At 41.4% G+C, this 20584-nt stretch overlaps 1 protein-coding gene across 3 annotated transcripts in view; it reads right to left on the reverse strand.

Annotated features, from left to right (window-relative positions):
• GLIS1 (GLIS family zinc finger 1) overlaps positions 1-20584 on the reverse strand; it is a 181705-nt gene that overhangs the window by 99931 nt on the left and 61190 nt on the right. The gene's annotated exons all lie outside the window — the stretch shown is intronic.

Consider the following 20584-nt stretch of genomic DNA (forward strand, 5'->3'; position numbering starts at 1 on the left):
AACTGACTTTGGGGTAGCTTTTTCTTGATTTATGCCAGATTAAGTCACGTGAGAATTGGTCCCATGGAATGGGATGAGGCTACACACCTCGGGAAGGACAGCTCACGCTGGTCAGGATGTGTAGGGTCAGCCCTACATTGCTCGTTAGGAGCAAATTCTCCTAGAATAAAACAGAACATTTCCTTACACAAAGGTAAACCTGTCTGTCCAACAATGAGATCAATATTTAAAACACCCCTATGAAAGGACAATAGTTCTCTTTCTTTCCCAGGGAATACCTTGTTTACCATTCAGGAAGGCTTCACCCTTACTAACAAAATTAGCTACTAAGGCTAAGAAGATAAGAGCAAGGGAACTTACCAAAAGGGTAATTATTCAACAATAAATGCATGTTGCAGTGCTTTGGAGTTTACCTAATTAAGACCAATGAACAAATAACTGAAAGATGTCTAATTGAAATGACTCACATTCAAAATAGAGACAGATTTGAAATATTTGCCTAACATACTAGATATCCCCAGAGAGCTGTGGGTTTTGCGGCAAAGACCAAACTAGGTCATTTGCTTTTTTTTTCTTACTGTTCATTCTCTTTAATTACTTCTTGTTTAAAAAAAAAAAACCCTGCCATTCTTGGTTTTGTTTGGATGTGATGTCCAAAATTTACCCCGACAACACTGAGAAATGGAACGCCGTTACTGGCAGCTGGATGAGTCACGTGAGACGAGTGAAAGACCAAACAGTACCAGATTTTCTCAAACAAGTGAAAATCATCCACGCTGGAAGAGGCCATCACATCCCTCCACTGAGAGGAAATTATTAACTCAAAAGGTGCCAACACAGCAAAGCCATTGTGGAGAAGGTGCCGTACCCACACTCAGCATCCTATTCCATGTAATGAGCGCTGAAAAATCCCCAGCCCTGTATGTTTGGAGTGACTGCCACAACTCCTACACAGTCAGTAATTTAAGAGCATCCAGAGAGATGCACAGCACTGTGCTGCTGACTGAAAGCTCTAATGAATGAACTGAGTGCTTCAAAACACAGACTCTTCAAAGTGATTCATGAAACAGGCCATTTTTGACATTTTCAACAATAACAACAAAATCATCACTTTGCCTAAGTTTTTTATGCCTGTCATGCCATTCTCTATGGTGAATGGGAGGGGCTGTCTTAATCCTTCGACCCCAAGCCCAAGGGACAGAAAAGCAGCAAAGGAAAGGAAAGCAAAGGATGGGAAATAGATACTAGAGTTTTTCTTACACCCTTTACAAGGCAGGCCCAACTGTGTGACTGTGGAGACAGATTTTCTACGCCTTGTGGAAAAACATGGCTTCTCCTTTGTTTCAATGAACCACCATTAGCAGGAATATGAGTTTCGGTCTTAATTCTTCTGTTATGGACACAGCTTAAGAGAAGGAACATTGTAGAAGTAGGCTGGAGTGATTAGCCACGGATGCCATCATGTCCTTTGCAGACTTTACCCAACTGTAACACTGGTATTTTCATTTAGATCTTAGAACAAGACATCCTAAACAGGGACTTCCAGATCTTGGCCTGGAGATCCAAAAAAGAAGGGATGTGCAGATCTTTTCTTTTCCTGGCCAGTTTCTTCACAGTCATTTGCACCATCTCATACACAACAAACCTCTAGACATTTGGGATTTTCACCATTTCACAGAGGAAAGTTTTCCACTGTGAGTTTCTTTTGTTGCTCTTTGTCCTTTCCTGAGGACTGAAATGGTTAACAATAACAGCACAAAATTTTTGCTGCTGCATTCAAGAGTTCCTGTGTGAAAGAGGAACAAAGCAGCTCACAGCACACCCCAGGTGCACCGTGGATCTCTGTACCAGTTACAACCTGTTCACATTTTAAGGTCTGTTTCATACAGCTTATAGAGACATGGCTTCATTTATTTAAAATGCTTGTGCATTATCTTAATAAAAACACAGTGAGAGCCACAACACTCTTTAGCACTGAGCAGACCATACCATACAGTGAGAGTCAAGTGAAGACCAAAATTGTCCTACACTGGTGTATCAAAACAGGGGTGGCAAATCCTCTGCCTATTTCCAAATAGATACAGATGACATCAATCTATAAAAGATTAGGATTAAAACAAATAGCACTGAATAAGAGTAGAATAAAAAAGGATCTCCTTCCTCCAAGTTTTTATGAACCATGCAATAAAATCCTACAACAAAAATACTTATTTCTTTACTTTCACACTGATGTATGAGTGAAGACAGAAGGGCTAAGAAAACCCTTGTAAACTAAAACAACCCAGATAGAGAAATAATTTGTGGAGTATCAATCTTGAGAACTCATGAAAGATAAATACAACCCATGTGTGTCTTTCTAGTAAATTCTGGACCCTAAGTGTTGGCTGCATCTATATTTGTTATTTCATGTTCAATTTATTTTTAAAACTAGCTATTGGATTGCACTGTATTTCTGTTCTGGGGAATTTATTTTTGCAGACTACATACAGTATTTTAAGAGAGTAAATGTGTAGGGTTGGCACTACTGAATAAAGAAGCGTGGGTAATTTTATATCAGTCCAGCTTAACACAATTTGAAAACAGTTCAGTAGTTTACAAATCTGTAACCTTTTCACTTTCGAGCATGTGGATAGATTTGTCTCCCATATTTGACTTTATCATGATATTTTAAAGGCAGCAAAGATCACATAACAATCTACTACATCTTTCATTGCTAAACCAGCTGCAATGTTACGTAGTTTAGATTTCCATCTGAGAACTGCACAACACTTTTTGAACTTATCAAGTATGGCCAACATTCAGGAAAACACACGCCATGAGCTTTGGTTCCAGTGACTTCACAGCCTCAGTTGATGTTCTGAGTTAGGCTCTAGATGTGTAAGGATAGAACCATTTTAGGCAATAGTGAATAGATTCTCAGAAAAATACAGAAATACACTGTCTACTTTTAAAAGGAGTCCTTTCTTACAAGCAGGTTTGAAACTCAACATTCTTGGCTTCTATTTGGATCTCAGACCTTTGAATTACACACCCAAACAGTGCTGAGAGCAGACTGAAAATGACCATTGGCCTCTTTTGTGACAATCAGGACAAAACCTTTCATAACTGGATGAAACACAGGTCATTGTTACAGAGTCTCTTTGGCTTGGAATCACCCTTTTCCTGTTGCCAGGCAATTTGAAAAATATTGTTCTCAGTACATCTGGCCTTTTTTGTGGTCAGTTATCCTTCTTTACTACTTGGATTTTAGTAACAGGGGAAAAGACATTAAAATAAATGTTTTAGGAAAATATTAAGCTCAACAAACATTATTTTAATTAAAAGGAAATCCCAAAACCCTCCTAATGGGCACTTGGAGAATATAAGCTCAGTGTAATGAAATTTGATGTGTTACTTTTTTTTTTAAGAAGACCATGTTTGGAATAGGTTTAATTCTCAGTATTTTTGATAGGTAGGATATCCACGCCCCCCAAAGAAATGCCATTGTGCCTTTGGTGTAAGCTTTAAGACACCTATACACTGTTTATGGTTACATACACTCTCACCTGCCCTTGGCCCCCTTGGTTTGTCTTTTTTGCTGCTCTAAAAGGACGCCATCAGGGTTTTCACAGCTCCCTGTCATTAGGTGGAGCCTGTAGGTTGAAAGAACTCCAGAGTGACTCTTTCAAGACAGAAGTTCACACATTTTGTGATGAGGTACCTGAATTGTTCCCATTGTAAAGATGCTTTCAGCATTGATTACATGATTCCACTGGCAATCAGTATCTTTCCACATGCACAGACTGAGAAAATCTATTCCTTTTGTTTTGTCCTCTATGTCATTTAATTCCGTAATAGCCAGAACACACCTACTATGAACTGCAGGTGGTTATTGCTTTCCCATTTATTTACTAAGCCCTGAACTTTTAAACTCCCAGATCTCCACTCCCCTATATTTTACCTAGTCCATTTAGTCTCTTTTCCATGGAAGTTCTCGCCAGCAGACCATGTAAAGACTCCACAGGGGTATAAGGTCTCCCAAACATTTGAAACACAAGGATGTGCAGGGAATGAAAGCTGGGGTTTTGCCATATGGCACCTTGCATATGTCTTATATAAACATATTCCAAGAAGGAATTTTGTCTGCCTGGCTCAGCAATACACTAAATACATTAGAAAGCAAAAAAGCCAACACAACAAAAAATATTTCCATTAAGATGTTGGGCTTGATGTTTTAGGTGCCTGAAGTGTCACTAAGTCAGTAAGAGCCACAAAGACAGAAGCACTGTAGATCACCTGGGGTTACACAGAAAAATACATTTTGAGAAATGGAGGAAACTGGTAACTAGAAAGCATTTTGTTCTTTTCAATGCAAGCTGGGTGGAGGAAAAGGTCTGGTGGGATGTGGATGCACAACATCTGGTCTTGTGGATGTAATTCTGATGCATACATTTGGAAACCAGTCTACTCATAGGCAAAAGAGACAGAAAAGGAGTCATAATAGGAACCAAAATGCACTGGAGTCTAGAAAGAACTTTCCATGTTGCTATGTGACAGGAATGCTCCAACATGTACAGGGAATACAATGGAGGGGAGTTAGTAAACCTGCACATCACTGCCAGCTATGGGTTGTCTTCCATTTGCCAGTCTGCCAAGAAGTGTGAATTAAGCTCCTTTCCTATGAGAGGCCTCATGAGTGTTTCCTCTCCACTGCTATCTTTGCTTCAAGCTCACTTGTTGCAAGAGCTTCTTCCACACATTTTTTTTTCTGGTTCTTTATATATCAGGGATGAAAAGCTACAGCAAAAATGCATTTGGTTGCTGAAGACTACACATTCTCCTAATACACCTGCATTGGCTGCTCCATGCTCCTACCAAAAAAGAGACATCCTCACACACACAACCTCCATCCAGACTCACTGCAGACCACTCACACTTAACAAGTAACCCACATCCCCTATCAGTATCTTTGTGCTTTTACGTAAAATATGTTTTTACAATGAAAACTCAAATTGCTACCACATAGAGGCAAACATTTCACCTACACCATTCCTTGATCATTTAACACTTGATATCTAATACAGTAATGGCTTCTTTGCAGCTTAGAATTAACACTGCCAGAAGAAAATTCAAGACAAACAAACAGTTTCCACAACATATGCTGAAAAGGGCAACAGCCTACCCCTGCTACTTTTCATTTGCTGTTTTCATTGTTTGACATTTCTTTCTGCCAGGATTTTGGCATTATTTCATGGCTTGATTTGAAATATATTTAACATCAAGTGATTTGCAATGTCGTTTTCTATTTTACCAGAACTATGCTTGGGACTAATTCTACTCAAATTGAATTTACCCTTCTGCACTCAGTGCCAGTGAATGGGCCTCTTGCAGACTCTCCTCTGACTGCAGCTTTAGGGCTGCAGACATATGCAGTGCCTGTTTAACAAACATCACCACTAAGCACAGTCTGCTGAAGGACAGTGTCAAACATATGAGTTCTTGGTGTCATAAATACCTATTTGCCATGTAACACAGAAAAAAACCTCTATGACTTAAATGTAACTAGTGCAGGTGTCTACCCAAAATGGGACAGTTTCAGACAACAGCTGGGAGGACTGAACATCTCGACTGTATCCATCTCTTCTGAATGTCAGATTCTGGGGATAACCAAGGCACCCCCACCACCAGCTGTTCTGCTGTGGGGTTTTTTAGCAGACTGTGGAACAGGTTTAGAACAAGGCTATTGTGGAATCTGCTGTGAAGAGGGGAAGGCACTGGGAAGAGGAAAAGCAGAGATATGAGGATGAAGAAAAATGAAAGAGTACACAGAATGCTATAAAAAGGGAAAATATTCTGACTGAATGGTGTTGTCTTACATGAACACTGAATAAACAACGAGAAGTTTAGCTCCTGCTAGAAACCCTCTGTGAATCTTCCAGTGATGACAGTAGGCAGTTGCTATGGATTAGGAGGTATGTGGAGCACTCTCTGTTTTTATTTAGCAATGCTGCCTTCCGTAAACTGGGTCTGCACTTTCCACACAAGCCCTGTGAACAAGGTATCTCAGGGATTAAGTGAAGCCAGGATATTATAGTGAAGAAACAGATACAGAAGGGTCACTGTAACCATGAGAAGCCCTTTGCTCTGACAAACACATTATGCAATCATGAAAAACAGGGCTGAAAGAGTCTGCAGAACATGATTTACTCTGTCCTGTGTCCCTACAGCATAATCCAGCCTCACAAACTTAAGGGGGTGTTTGACCAATCTACTTCACAGGCTCCAGCAATTCCCCAGCATTTCCAGCAAACTATTCAGTCATTTCACTTAACTTAGGAATTTTTTTCTTCATGTCTCACTTAAAGGCCCCTTAGCACAACTTAGTCTGTTACATACTGCTCTGTCCGAACTGGACATGGAGAGGAGTCTGTTCTCTTGCCCTCCATAGCAACCTTTTATGTTTTTGCAGGCTGTCTCCACTCAGTCGTCTCTCACCAGTGTTACACAGCTCTCATTATTCAAGTTTTTTTCTCATAAATCTTGTTTTCCAGAGCTCTGATCTTTTCTCTCTGTCTCTCTTCTAAACTGTCTCCAGCAGTCCTTTTTCTGTATTTTATACACCTTTTTTCTCCACACTTTTCACTATCAGATTCTGTTCTTTGCAGCTGGTAGCAGGTACAGGCTTCCTTCACTGTGAGCCAGCAGCAAAATGGCAGGCAGATACAGCAGTTAAATCTTATCTGGATTAGTTTATCTTTTTTCTTGGGTAAGACAAGAATAATGAGATTAATGAACCCTTGGCACAATTCAGTTTTCCTGTTGGTTTTTACTGTTGCATCAAACCGCCCTCTGAAAAATGCCTAAAAAGCTCAGAATAGAATTTACTGAATGCACACATGCAGAGGTAAAGGTTGCCTCCACCAAGGTCCCCTCATGCCAAAATACCATTTAGCCGCATAAAACACTAAACAAAAACTCTCAGGAAAGTGCACATACTTGCACAACATCCAGACTCTGGTGTTAGAGAAGTCTCAAAACTCTAATTAGGGCTGACTCTTCAGATCTACAGCACTTTTTCTGCTGACCATCCCTGCCATCAAGAATATGCAAAAGGTATGAAATCATTCTAACACGCTGATCCAATCCATCCCATGGAACTGAGAGTAATTCATTAATCATAATGTCTCTGAGCCCAGTTTTGTTCTTGTCTGGTTGTCAGTCAGGAGTCCCTGCCACAGGCAGTGAAATGAACAGCAGTACAAAACTAGAAAAAGCAAGATTAGAGTTAGGAAGTCTTCCAGAACTATCTAAAGATGCACACTGAATTCTGACATCTGCATTTTAATAACAGCTTCCAGTGCTCGATTAGAGATACAAAGAGTGCAGCCAGGAACTCAGTAAATACTTTTGACTAACCAAAGTGAGCAGAGAGCCATGGACAGAACGATCTTCCATTCAGACTAGATTTGAGGGTCTCAGATGGAGGAAGTTTAGCTTGCTATGATCTGGGCAGACCATTCTTTTCCTCTTTCCCATTACCTTAGCACACTGCTAACCCTGATCATGTGCATTTTTATGTGAATTTGGTGCTGGGAAAAAAAAGGCAGATTAAGAGCTATGGCGATGAAAATGTTCACTGCACACAAAGTGCGGCCAAAAGGTGTGTGAGCTTCCCTAAATGTAAGGACCAAATGTTGTATAAGAACTATTTCTAAGCAGGAAACAGACCTCAAGGGTGAGGCGACCGAGTTTGTCAACAGCAAGCATAGCACAGGAATAGAGTGAAACTTCCAAAGACCACACAGTTTACAGACTGAGCCCAGAAAGAATGCCAGTGTGCCTGGTGCATTTTATTTCCTCCGGGATATCTCCGTCTAGTTTAACCACACACTGTTGGATCTTGAGTGCATCTTTTAGCAAGACATCAAATCTCAAAGTGGAATCTTTATAAATGATGGAGAATTGCTTCTGTAGCAGTTTGTTCCATGGTTCTCAGCATGAATTTTATATAGCTTCAACTTGTTTGACTTCAGTTCAGGCACTGGGTCTCACATTGTAACTTTGTGTGCTAGGCGAAAACACATGACATAACTGGTACTCCCTCCCTCTGTAGATAACTTTAGGCTTGGTTCCTACCTTTTCTTCACTGATTAACTGGCTGCTTTCTTCATTTTTGCACACATATATATGTGAGAAAATATATATTCTCCAGATCATGAATCGTTTGTGTGAATCTTCTCTTAAACACCGCCAGTTTTTCCAAGGAAATTGTTAAATTGTTAAATTGTCAACACTAGAACACATAAGACAGAAGCATTGTTTTGCTACTTCTGCCTACTATGTGCCTAAACACAACTTTACGAATTCTAATGGTTTTTAACGGGTCCTTTAAATGGTCTTTAAGAGCTCCTTTAAGACTCTCAGAGTTTGCAGGAAGGGAGAAGGACGGTTATTCTGGTTTTGCGTGTGCGTGACTTTAATACAAGTGTCTGCTAAGAAGCAGAATAAAGTCACCAAATTATACTACTGTGCCTCCAAAGTTAATGACCCAGAATGAGTTCTGCTGTCGATGGGCCTAACTCAATAGGCACCACTGAAAACAATGGAGTCCCCTAGTGTGTGACCAAAAAAGAAATAACAACTTTTTAAGGAATGTAGCAACTGCAGAAGCTCAGTAACCACTTATGAAAGTCGCGGGGGGGGGGAAGGGGACAGCCATTTGAATTTTTTTTGTTTACAGGGCGGAAAGAGCTCCAGCAATAGATTCAGTGAGTGTGAGATTTCTGTCATTTTAATTAAGCCTTTCTTAGGTTTGCCTTGTTTGGTTTAGCACTAGTTTTACAGAACAGATCTAAACCCTATGGCTTGCAAAAAAAAGCAGAGAGGGAGTAACTAAAGCCATTTAAAAAATAAAGGAGCTGGAAGCTGAATGTGTGTGTCATCTGAGCCCCATGCTAAGCCACGGCTTTTTACAGCTAAAATGATTGCCAACTGAACAGACTACAGCTCACAAAAATCCCTACTTACCTGGCAGGAATCCATGTGATCCTGAGCACGCTGACTAAGAAATTAGCTGAGATAAAGGGGGAGGAATGCAACCCCTGGAAGTTCCCAAAAAGAGAAAACCAAGAATTTTTTCCATCTCATTGTCAGCAAGTCAGCAAGAGGGAAAACGTGAGAACAGCACAGCTCCAAAATCACTCCTTGTGATACGACAGAAGCAAGTCTCATGCGTTATTTGCACTGCAAATCCTTAGCAGTAGTTTTCCAGAAAGCAAAGCAAGGAAAGAAGACACGAGCAACAGCCAAACTGGGGCTCCTCAGAGCATGCTGCAGAGATATCTAAGCTGGTGGGATTTGCTTCCAAGTCCTGGCACTGAAGCAAGGATCCAAGACTGTCTCCAGTGGCTGTATCAGCCCGGGCTAGGCTGGCACAACTGCTCTGAGAGTGGTTCACAGGCCAGGCCAGGTCAGGCACTGCACTGTCAGCCATAGGCACTTACACAGGAGATGCTTAGAAAGCACTCAGCTCTACTGAACCAGCTCGTGTGCTGCAGAGACCAGTCCCACACAAGCAAGAGTGGCTTCCCAAAGCTCAAGCCTGCATGCCCAGTATGTCAGTGCATTTTCCTCTTCTCAGTCAGTGTCGAAAAGCAACGTATCCTGTTTCTGTGAAACTGAACCCCAGCCATGTGTATACAGCTAATGACTGGTTACACCACCCATAATGAAGAGTCACGTTTTGCTAACTGCATAGAAAATAAACAAGCTAAAAAGGAAACAATTACTGGCTTTGGTGGGAATCTCTCTTGACTTTCTTTCTGGACTCAGACCCTTGATGACTGCTATGCACTACAGTCACTGTCAGGCACATGTAACACCTGCTTTAGGTTTGCTTTCCCTTTAAAGCCATTGATATTTCTTCACTCTCTGCTGCATAACATCCATCCAGCAAAGGCCACAGCATTGGAATTACTGTGGTCTGCTCGGGATCATCCATGGCCTCTCTCCTCACCCTCACCTGACTGAAGTGCAGTCATGTCAAAGGACCTATACCCAGCTTTTCCTTCTGAGATACAGGTAGTGTTTGTCCTACACAGGCATGACACAGCAGAGGTGTGAGGGAACCTTGTGCCCTCCTCCTCAGCACCAGAGAGGGGACCATTCTTTGTACATTCAGTGAGAACTTTCTACAGCATATCCTGTTATTTATTCATTAATATTGTCAAAGCACAAAAGATTGTAATGTCGTTGCAGTTTACTCTGCACAGGAATGACCAGAAATGTGGCTCCTGCCTCAGAAAGTTCACAGCCTAAGAGACTGACAGATGCAGGCAGCAGAGCACAAAGGAGTGATGAGGCAGTGCCACTCAGCACAGCAGCTGTGGTCTTGGCACAGTTGTAGCTAAAGGTTTCTGTATCTTTTGTCTGCATCATGGGCCAAGCACAGCATGGCAAACCTCTCGAAGTGTAGGAGAGAACTGTGGGGCTGGGCTCAGAACTGGTACTGAAGACTAGCAGTTAATGGCTGGCAGGACAGAAAGTAGGGAGAGGACCATGAGAAGGGGTACGGAGAGATCTCAGACACACACACCCCCATGGTCTGCCCCTGCAACAGGGAACCTCTCACACTTCCCCCTCAGTGCTTTCAGTAAAGAAGGAAAGTAAATTCTGTCTAAGCATCCTGTTGTGCAGTGATCTGCTTCTCTACAGTCTAAGGCAAGCCCTCTGCCACAGCAATGTCTCCAGAGGTGATATGGTGGCCTGCACAACCCTGCCTGGATGGACACTGGGCATCCTCTCTTCTAGGGAAATAGTAGCTAATCAGTTATTTCAGTCACAGTTGGACTGGGACATTTTATAGGGAGGAGTGGAGATAAATGGTGGAGGTGCGGGGGGGGGAAGAGAAAGAGGGACTTACACTGACAAGTGGCTGGTGGGGATAATGACCCCAGTCAGAGTCCTTGTGTTCTTATAAAAAAGTCTCAACAACCAGCATCTGGTAGTTCAGCTGTGGGTTTCCGCTGTTTATTTTTCTATTCCAGCACTCTCATCCCTATGCACTGCCTGTGCCTGGCTCTGTTAAGCATTCCAAGCTACAGAGCATAACTGAAAGAATAAAAACCCCAGGCTCAGGATCAGACACATGCAGAAACAAATGAAACTGCTCAAAGCCTCCCTTGCATTGACGAGAATACAGGCAAGAATCCCCCAACACCACACCATGCAGGTCTGAGGTGAATGCAGACCAGGAGTATCAGCCTCTGCACACATCATCACCAGGTTATTCTGTTGTAAGCATGGGAGTCATGACCAACCCTGTGATGCACTGGGAGAAGAAGTTACTCCAGTGAACTCTCCAGAGGGTGGATCCTGTTCATTTCTCTCTTAATTTCAAAGAGCTTAGTTCTTTCTGTGTGTTTCTTCTCCCTCTTGACCTTCATAGTCAATCTGGTTTGTAATCTCAATTACAAATCCAAATATAGCATAATCATACTGCTTCTACTGACAACTGTCTGCCTACCAGCACTTAAAAAATTCAGTCTCTGGCATTGTTTAATGGATGGTAAGTCACCACACAGGTCCCACCAGCTGTACCTTCAGTTTGCCTTTCTTTCACTCTTACTGCCAACAGCCCCTACCAGGAGGTCTTCATAACATAGGCTCCACCTCTGACCTGGAACTCTTGGCCCTCACTCTGTTTCCAGGCCTTTCTGCAGAATATTCCTAAGGCCTTCCTAATGCACCTGCACCATCAGCAGATCCACCCAGCTTCCATTACCCTGTGTTTCTTTCGCTAATTCATCCTCTCATATGAGCTTTACTCATGCAATATTCCCTCACTGATAATCATCCAGACTAGTGCAGGAAAGAACTAATATACAGTGACAGTAAGGTGAAAACATGCAAGATGGGGGAAGGCTGATGAAGGGTGTTCTGATAAAAATGCGCCTTTGCAGCTGTGATTAAAAGCCACAGGCACTACAGGGGACCCTGGAGCTGTGGGTACTTGGCCAAGATTTCTCTCTTGCCCCGCTAGCAGAGCTGCACCACTGCTGAAGGTCTCACCTGGTACCGAGCTCCATCGTGCTGGACTACCCCTCCACCTGAAATGCACTCTCCTCCCACTATTCCCACTCAGCTCAGAGTCAGGAGAGGAGCAGTGCTCAGTGCCTGAAATAGAGTCTGGAGAGAAGCCCGAAGCTGAGGCTCTGCTCTGCTGGGGCAAAGGGAGAGCAGGAAGTTTTATCAGCCCCAGAGATGCTGAGTCACCCTGACCTTCGAGGTGTCTGTGCCAGGCCTGAGGGGGCTCTTGATGCCCCATTCGCAGAAACTCAATCTCTGAAAGTAATTTTTAACAAAATCTTTTGAGAAATGGCCCATCTTTCAGTCTAGGGAAATCATGTTCTGCATCTAATCAGCAAGGCCGCTGGAGCTGTTAACTGTAATTGGTGATAATCACAGGAGAATGTTATTCTGTGACAATTCATTTTCTGTAATTATTACTCTATTCTTCTAAGTTACCTAAGTGCTGTGCTTACAGCTACAAGAAGAACATTCCCAATGCCAGCTTTCAAATTGTTTTCACTTTGAGAGATGCATAATATTGAAAGCAGATGTACCAACTTGAACCTTTTTTTTCTGCAACATACTGTAAATGTTTTTAAAATGTGACTCTAGTACAATGCATGTCAAACAGCTGAATTCAAGGTAAAAAGCGCTGCCAAAACCAGAAGACAAATGAAGTTTAAAATCAGTTTTGACAGATTAAATGGAGACACTTTGAAGCCATAAATCAGATGGCCAGTCTCTAGGAAGTCAATAATGAATGTATCTTTTCTCTACATTTATTATCCCGAATATATATAGAAAAACGAGCCAACAGCAAAAAGAAAATTTGTACCTCAGTGTCTGAAATACTTTACCCAAGTGGCAGTGGAAGTATGAGCAAGTTCATCTCCCAGTATTTGCCTGTTCTGAAGACAGATGAAAGACTAATATTTGTACATCTCAGTATTCAGAATCATTGTCTAAAATAAACATTTCAGCCTGATCCACTTTCAATAAAGCGCAAACCCACATTCACAAACCAGCAGATATCTCGATTATATTTTTTAACATTCATTATGAGCAAATCAGTGACCGTTTCAAATAGGGGTTTTTTTGGGGAACCTTTGTTCCAGAAAGGAAAGGACACAAGGAAACAAATTTTGCTTGTAAAACCTTTTTCTACCTTTTGTATGATCTGGTTGGTTATAGTGGGTCAATCTCTTCACATGTAAAACGATGCATGCAAATAAAATCAAACCAAAACAAAGAAGGGAAAGCAAAATGTTTTCCAAGCTCTGCAATAGAGTGCTTACAGTGTTTATACAAATAGTAAAGTCTGGCTATAACAAGCATCTGACAGCTCTGTGCTGCTTTCAGACACATGACTCCTATTTGCCATTTATTCCATGGAGGCAGAAGTGGGTGCCCAGGCAGAGCCCCAGTGAAATCCCCGGGGCAATGCATGAATACAGAGTTTTACTTGCACACATGCCATTGCTAGATTAGATCTTGTGTGTTGTGCACTCCACTCCATGCTCACTCAACACGCTCCTCCTGAAGCCGAACAGATCTAAACTGTCCTGGAGGAATTAGTTACTAAAGAATACATAATAAAAAAAGGCACAAGAAACTGGTGCCCTAAAAAACAACTTTTACCTCCTGGCTTTTTTTTTCTTTATATTATAAATTATATTCTCAATCTCCTGCCACACATTCTGCTTGAACAACAATGAACTCCCTAAAGAGAGTGAGGTCTCCCAAAATGGATTCCCCAACATCTGTCACTTTTAAGATGCAGCTGGTGCTAGGCCACCTTGTCTATAATGGATATCAGGAAAAATTCCTTCACCAAAAGGGTTGTCAAGCATTGGAACAGGATGCCCAGGAAAGCCCTGGAGTCGCCCTCCCTGGAGGAATTTAAAAGCTGTGTAGATGTGGTGCTTAGGGACATGGGTTAATGGTGGACTCAGCAGGGCTGGGTTAGAAGATGCATCTTAAGAAGTCTTTTCCAAACTAAACAATCCTATGATCTTTGAGCATACTCTTGCCAAGAACAGTTGCACCAGATGATCCATGATGTTCCTTCTACCCTGGTATTCCGTAACTCAAAATGCAGCACCTGATAGTAAACTCGGCAAGATTTAATGAGGAAGTCTCCGAAGGCTGCAGGAGAAATAGCTGTCACAGCAGCCTCCTAAATTGTCAAATCAGGAAGGAGAAGACTGGATTTGCACATCCATCATACATGAGAGTGCCAATGCAAACATTAGTATGTGGGAATACTGCATGGATTCAGGACACTATGTAGAGATTAATACCATTATGACAATCTAGACATACAGGGAAATAAGACTCTCTTCAAATGTGCTTGATACTGCCTCATGAAAATGTTTGTGCCATTTGTCTCAAATCACTATTCCAAGTTTTAGATCATCTGTAAAAAAATAAAATCAGGAATAATCATTAAATCACACCAGACTGTCTTTGAAATCAAGATTTTGAATTAAAACAGGCAACAGTTTCTTTTAGCTGCTTAAGATCCCAGCGCTCCTTTTAAGTGATCTCATGCATTAGCTACTCTAAACTAGTTTTTATAAGCACCCAGCCAATCGCCCTGCGCTGCTCAACTACACGCGGCAGTGAGGAGCCTTTCAACCAGCAGCTGGGGCTAACAAACACCCATCCTATGCAAAAGGACTCTGCATCCTCTGAAAGGCCATCCATAGCCAGTATCTATTACAGTATCTATTAGCTTTCTTTGCTTTGGCCCTGACACAAGGTAGTGCTGGTTCTTCTCCCAGCACAGGGCAATGGATATCAGGGATTACCTCAAATCAGTATGCACCATCACTGGCTCTGGTAATTATTGCCAAATTCTCCTAATCCACAGAGATTAGCATTTAAATGACAGATGCTTGAATTTTAATCCTATCACACACATCTCTATGTAAGTTCCTTTGGAATTCAACAAAATGCCATAAGGCTTGTGAAAGTCACTACATAAATCTTCTGGAAGAAAGGGGGGAAACACGCAGCACTGGGACAAGCAGAACTTGTTTTCTTAGTAAAACAGCATTTTCCATAGTTTGTGGTACCACATTCTTCCGTTCCTTAGGATATAATGTTTAAAATAAAGCTAAGTTTTTGTCCATGCCAGGTTTTCCTTTGCAAGTTCTTATCCTATGATTTATGTTATTTTATGGATCACTGAGCTGCTGTTCACAAAACCAGCCCTGAACAATATGCTTTGTAAAATGAAGAGAATGCTCAAAGCAACCCATTCATCACAAGATCCTGCACCTTGCCCACAAAACACTGCAAGTACAAGGGAGCATGAGGAAGGCAGCACGGCCCCATTTCATTAGTATCAAAATTAATCACTTTGCAACATGGAAACCTGTTGGTTTAAGCTATTTTATAGATACAGCAGTCAAAGGCAAAACTGGGAAGAAGAAGTATTCCCTCTATAAACACTGTTGCTTAGAAACCCTGTATTTTTAAAACCCTAGCACTCTAAATTCAGTATTGCCTGTCAGGAGGGGATTTCAGCACAAGACATGAAGGTATTTTGAGGCCAGTTTCCCAATTTGCACTGTGCCATATACAGAGTTATTTTTCATAGCAATACAGTGACACTATCAATTGGGATAAGGAGACAGGAAACTGAGTACTTGTTCATTATTCATATTGCCATCTTGCCCAAAATCTCTGCCCTAAAGTCAATTTTCTTTTGCTAGTGATGTGCAAACAAAACAAGACAGACAAGCCTTAACCCCACACAATGTACAGAGCAGGAAACCAAAAAGGATACAAAGGAAAATGCATTTGAAAAATAACATAAGCAAAAAACATAAAAGATAAAATAAATACTAAAATAAACAAAAAATTAACAGCAGATATTTGTTTTTGCTAGAATAACTTACTTGAAATACATCCTTTGTTCTTAGCAGAAACAAATGGCACAAATGTAGTTACACTCTCTGCTAAGTGGTACCTGACAGCTCACAGGATGCTGCTGAAGCACAGATGCATCTGTTTGTATATCTTTGTTATGTTTTATTATCTCCATCCTGCTGCACTGCATCCTTGCCTCTTACATTTTTGAAGTTTAGAAGTTTTCTTATTTAGGAGACCCTTCAATTCAAGCAGTTTGGGTTGCACTATGGGAAAAGTGATTTTTATAAAACTAAACATAATTTCTCTGAAACCACTGTATTTTTACAGAGATATGCAAACACCTGGGGATGAGATTTACATTGATAATGAATTTTTGTAAATGAGAAACACTGGACAAAGTTCCCTCTGAAAGACAAGAATATGAGGCAGAATCAAGAAATGGATTCTGAGCTCTCCATGACTTATCTCTATGTTTTTATTAGAAATTAATTAGGAACTAATTAATGAATACTTAGTGAATCAAATCCCGACCTTGCAACCAAAACCTTATCTAAAGTCTGTGAATTTTTTTATCTGAGAGATAACAAAATCAGTAAGAACAACAAGGACTGGGTTTTCACTCTTTTACCTTGCCTGCACATATTTTAATTGTCACTATTTTCCCTCAGGCACTAGCACCCACTGCAGACCTTTGGTCACATCCCAGCAACGTTTCTTCACCCCCCTGTAATCTCTCAGGCCAGGTTGTGCTACAGAATGTGTACAATATACCATTCCTAGCCCTAAAGGATGCCCTGTTCTCGCAAGGATAAACTCAGCTCTACCTATAAACGTCCCTTCTCCTCCTAATCCAAAGGGATGGCAAGTCTTGCTGTCTTGCCAGGAAAACATTACGTCTCCAAGCTGACACTGACTATGACCCTGACCCTCTAAGGCATGTTACATCTTGTTCTCCAGACATCAAGTTTTAACGTCTCTTGTGTAATTCACAAAACAGTGATGCTTTCGGGAGATACCGAAGGCCACAGTTTTACTGCACTGTGACATACCCTGAAATCAATGGTGGGGCCTCAGCTTAAACAAAACAATACATTTTTACATATAGTTTATAGGATTTAGCACAGGGGTTCTAACTTTCCATGAGTGAACAGTGTGCCACGGACATTTCTGAGTGTTTCACTGCTAAAAGCTTCCTAAGATTCTCCACTGAAATGCTGGTGTTTACACGAACAGAACAATGCAAAAAAAAATCTGCAAGACAGTCTGTCTTCATTCTGCAGCAGCAACAGTCATCACCACTGTGGGGTTTTAGTTCTCTCTCTCTACTGGTGAAGTGCTTGAGACATCTCTGTTGATTCTTTAATAAGGATACTGGAAGATAAATTTACCATCAGTCAAGGCAGTCCTTAAATATTATCAGGCTATTTTTCTGAGAAAGGTCAGTTGAGTTATCTGAATCTAATCTTTTTGTTAAGATTGCAGATTGTCTCAGTGACCAGAGTAAGGGTTTGTGAAATGACTGCCTTCTATTGAAAGCAAGTGGCAACAATGGACTCATATATAAATGTAACAAAATGCAAAATAAAAAGAATGCATCATGCCAGAAATTACTTCTTTTTCCTTACATGTTCATGCTGCCAACATTTTAGTAGCTTGGATAAGTCTGAAGATTTATTATTTTAATAACTCAGTTGAAGTTCAGCAGAGACCAAGTTTTTCTTAACACAGTCAAATTTTCTTGAAAAGATACTTTATGTAGAGAAAAAGGACTGCTAATTCGCCAAGTATTTTTAAAATCTTCAAACCCACTCATAATTCTTTGCCAAAGTCAATGGAGCCAGAATTTCCTCAGATGCATCAGTGCTGTTGCTGTCCTAACTCATGCTTTGAACTTGCAAGACTTGCAAGCATATCAACATCAGCCAGGTTTGGTGGGAAATTAAAGTCTTAGGCACTACAGCAAGTGGTGCTGACACCCAGCAAGTTGCATGTTCTGCTGCAACTGGAGCCTCCTGGATGCTCCTGGATGGAATTAGTGTTATTAGATGGTAGGATAACAATTCTTGATATGAATAGCGAACAGAGGCCCTGCTTATACGAAGTACGTGCACAATTAAGTACTATTTTCAAAAATTAGCTTTTAAACAACTACTAACTGCAATTCAGGAAGATTGCACTCCTTTATAAGAAGAAACAAAACTACAGTAGGATCACTTTAATTCATGACATTACAGGAACAAGAAACAATCTCTGTCTCGGTGGACTACACCCAACAGAACAAGGAAAGAAACGGCATCACAGGCTTTTCAAACAGCAAGTTTTGTAAATGTGACTGTCCAGTACAAACTCCAGCTTGATTCCAGCAACATGAAATAAACTGTACAAATTCCTCCAAGTTTTACTGCATCACCTCAATGCAGGAAACACCAGTGTGGCCAGCTAACAAAAATGACAGACAGGACTGATATGCTTTCAGGGATTAATGGAACTCATCTTCCATATAGTCCACATATTTTACTATCCTTTCAAAAATGACCCTTTACTGTCTAAATCTTTCAGGCCTCCCTGTCGAGTTCAACACTTCTACCACAGCTGATATATTTCATTGTTGTTTTCTTAGGACACTTTTAGCTTTTCCTTCAACAGTGTATGATTTCTCTTCGAAGACTGTGTTGCCTGTATCTACTTGATGGCCTGGAAGGTAGATGGTCCTTGGATTACAGCAAAAACTGGAACACTGGAGCTGATAATTCACATTTTGGATGGCCCTCAGGCAAGTCATTGAGTTCAGCCTGCACTTTATGGCTTTCTGGTAAAATGGGAGTAATAGCATTTCTGTATCTCACAGGCATACTAACAAAATAAATATATTAAAGACCAATAGATACCCGAGTTCTGCAGGACCATACAATCACCCTATATAGAGAAGTTACTGTCAAAACATTGCTGTCTGGCCACCCCCATTTCAATGCTTTATGTATTTGCTGGCAAGACCTAATATAAAGCCTCCACAAAAAGTATCTTTAAGTACAGCCAGAGAGCACACAGGGGATTGCATGACTTTTGTCAGGAAGAAGTCTGAATAATTCAAACAGGCTCCAGAATTGCAGACATATATATTTTGGGATACTCACTGGAGCTAAGCCTGAACTCTAAACCTCCTAAGCCTTTGCTGTCACTGACAGACAGGAGGAACCTTCATGGTTAATTTTAGAGCACAGGGAAGGATCTTCAGAAGCATCCCAAGGATTCATCAATGCAAGTGTCCCCACCCCAGACATGCCTCCTATAACAAATCAAAGGCAAAGGAAAAGGGAGAAAGAAAGATCTTTTGCGTAGGCTGCTGTACCTTTTACAGTCTGTCTTCATTTCTAGCAAATTAGCTCAGACTGCACTGCAAGGCCCATTCCCCAACAGATCACCCACTGGAGAAAGGACAGGTAGTCAGAGCCTTGCCAGAGCACATTTTGGTGAGGCTTTCTGGGGAAAGTAAGCTGAATTTAGTGCTCAGAAGATTGAGAAATGCTTTCTGGGAATTAGGGTTTCGATGGTAATGAAGCAATAGCTCAAGCCAAGGAGCAGCCAGAAATCAGGCACAGTACAGTTAGCCCAAGGCTCAGTCAAATCTGAGATCTGGCTCTATGTGAAAGTCCAGCTTAAGACAATAATTTAACACATTTTCTTGTAGTACCAGATTTCAGTCACTTCCCGTTCACCTTAAGTTGTGGCGTAGTCACATTTTCATCGTTGCATCGACAGGGAAAAACAATAGAAAGGGACAAAAGCAAAACAAAGAAGAGGAGCCCTGGAGTCCTTGTCACCACTTTCTCCCTCCCTTTCCCCAGCTTGTTTGCTGTTGGGTTGTCCCAGCCCTCCCATCCCATCCCTCACACCCTTATTTCCAAGGCCTCAAGGCCTGTCATCACCAGGGAGGCAAACTGGCTCTCCCTCCCTCCAGTCTGCCTTGGGAATCTGGGATGTTTGCAGTTTCCACATCCATCCAAATGACTGCTGCCCCCTCACAGGAAGTAGGAATGGCTGCAGGATTCATCCTGCTCCAAGACTAAGGATATGCCCAGGCCAGGGTCTCTCATCACGACGCTCTCAACAATCCTTTACTGTTCTCAACATCAGCTCAGGAGAAAGCCAAACATCTCACTCAAACACAGTCTTTGGCCAGGACTGGGTGTAGAGATCTTCAACATGGCTGACATTGGAGTAGGTGGGAAGAGAGCTTTCTCCAGACTGCAATCTCCACTGGATTGATTTGGCAGTGCTCATGGAACAAAAACAACTGAAAGAAATACTTGCTTGAAAAGGAGGACACCTTTCTTCCCATTTCAGTTCCCTTCCTTCCACTTCATCCAGTTTAGAGGACTTATGTGATTTTGGGATCAACACTGAGTTTCAGATCCTATGTTCTTCTGGAGAAACACCATAAGGAAATCAGCCAATCAAGTTAACAGAGCCCAAACCTAAGGAGAACTTCCTAATTTTTTTCTTCTTCTTTTTGAGCAGTCAGGAAAGGAAAAGAAAGATAATTTTTCTGAGGGGAATGCTGTGATTTGAGTGTGGAAATTAAACTGCCGAATTTTTATTCTACCAGAAATCCTCTAAGGAAGGGTATCTCTTCAATAGAGCAGCAAGAGCATTTTTG

Source organism: Corvus hawaiiensis, chromosome 9, assembly GCF_020740725.1.
Source record: "Corvus hawaiiensis isolate bCorHaw1 chromosome 9, bCorHaw1.pri.cur, whole genome shotgun sequence".
In the NCBI taxonomy this organism is placed as follows: domain Eukaryota; kingdom Metazoa; phylum Chordata; class Aves; order Passeriformes; family Corvidae; genus Corvus; species Corvus hawaiiensis.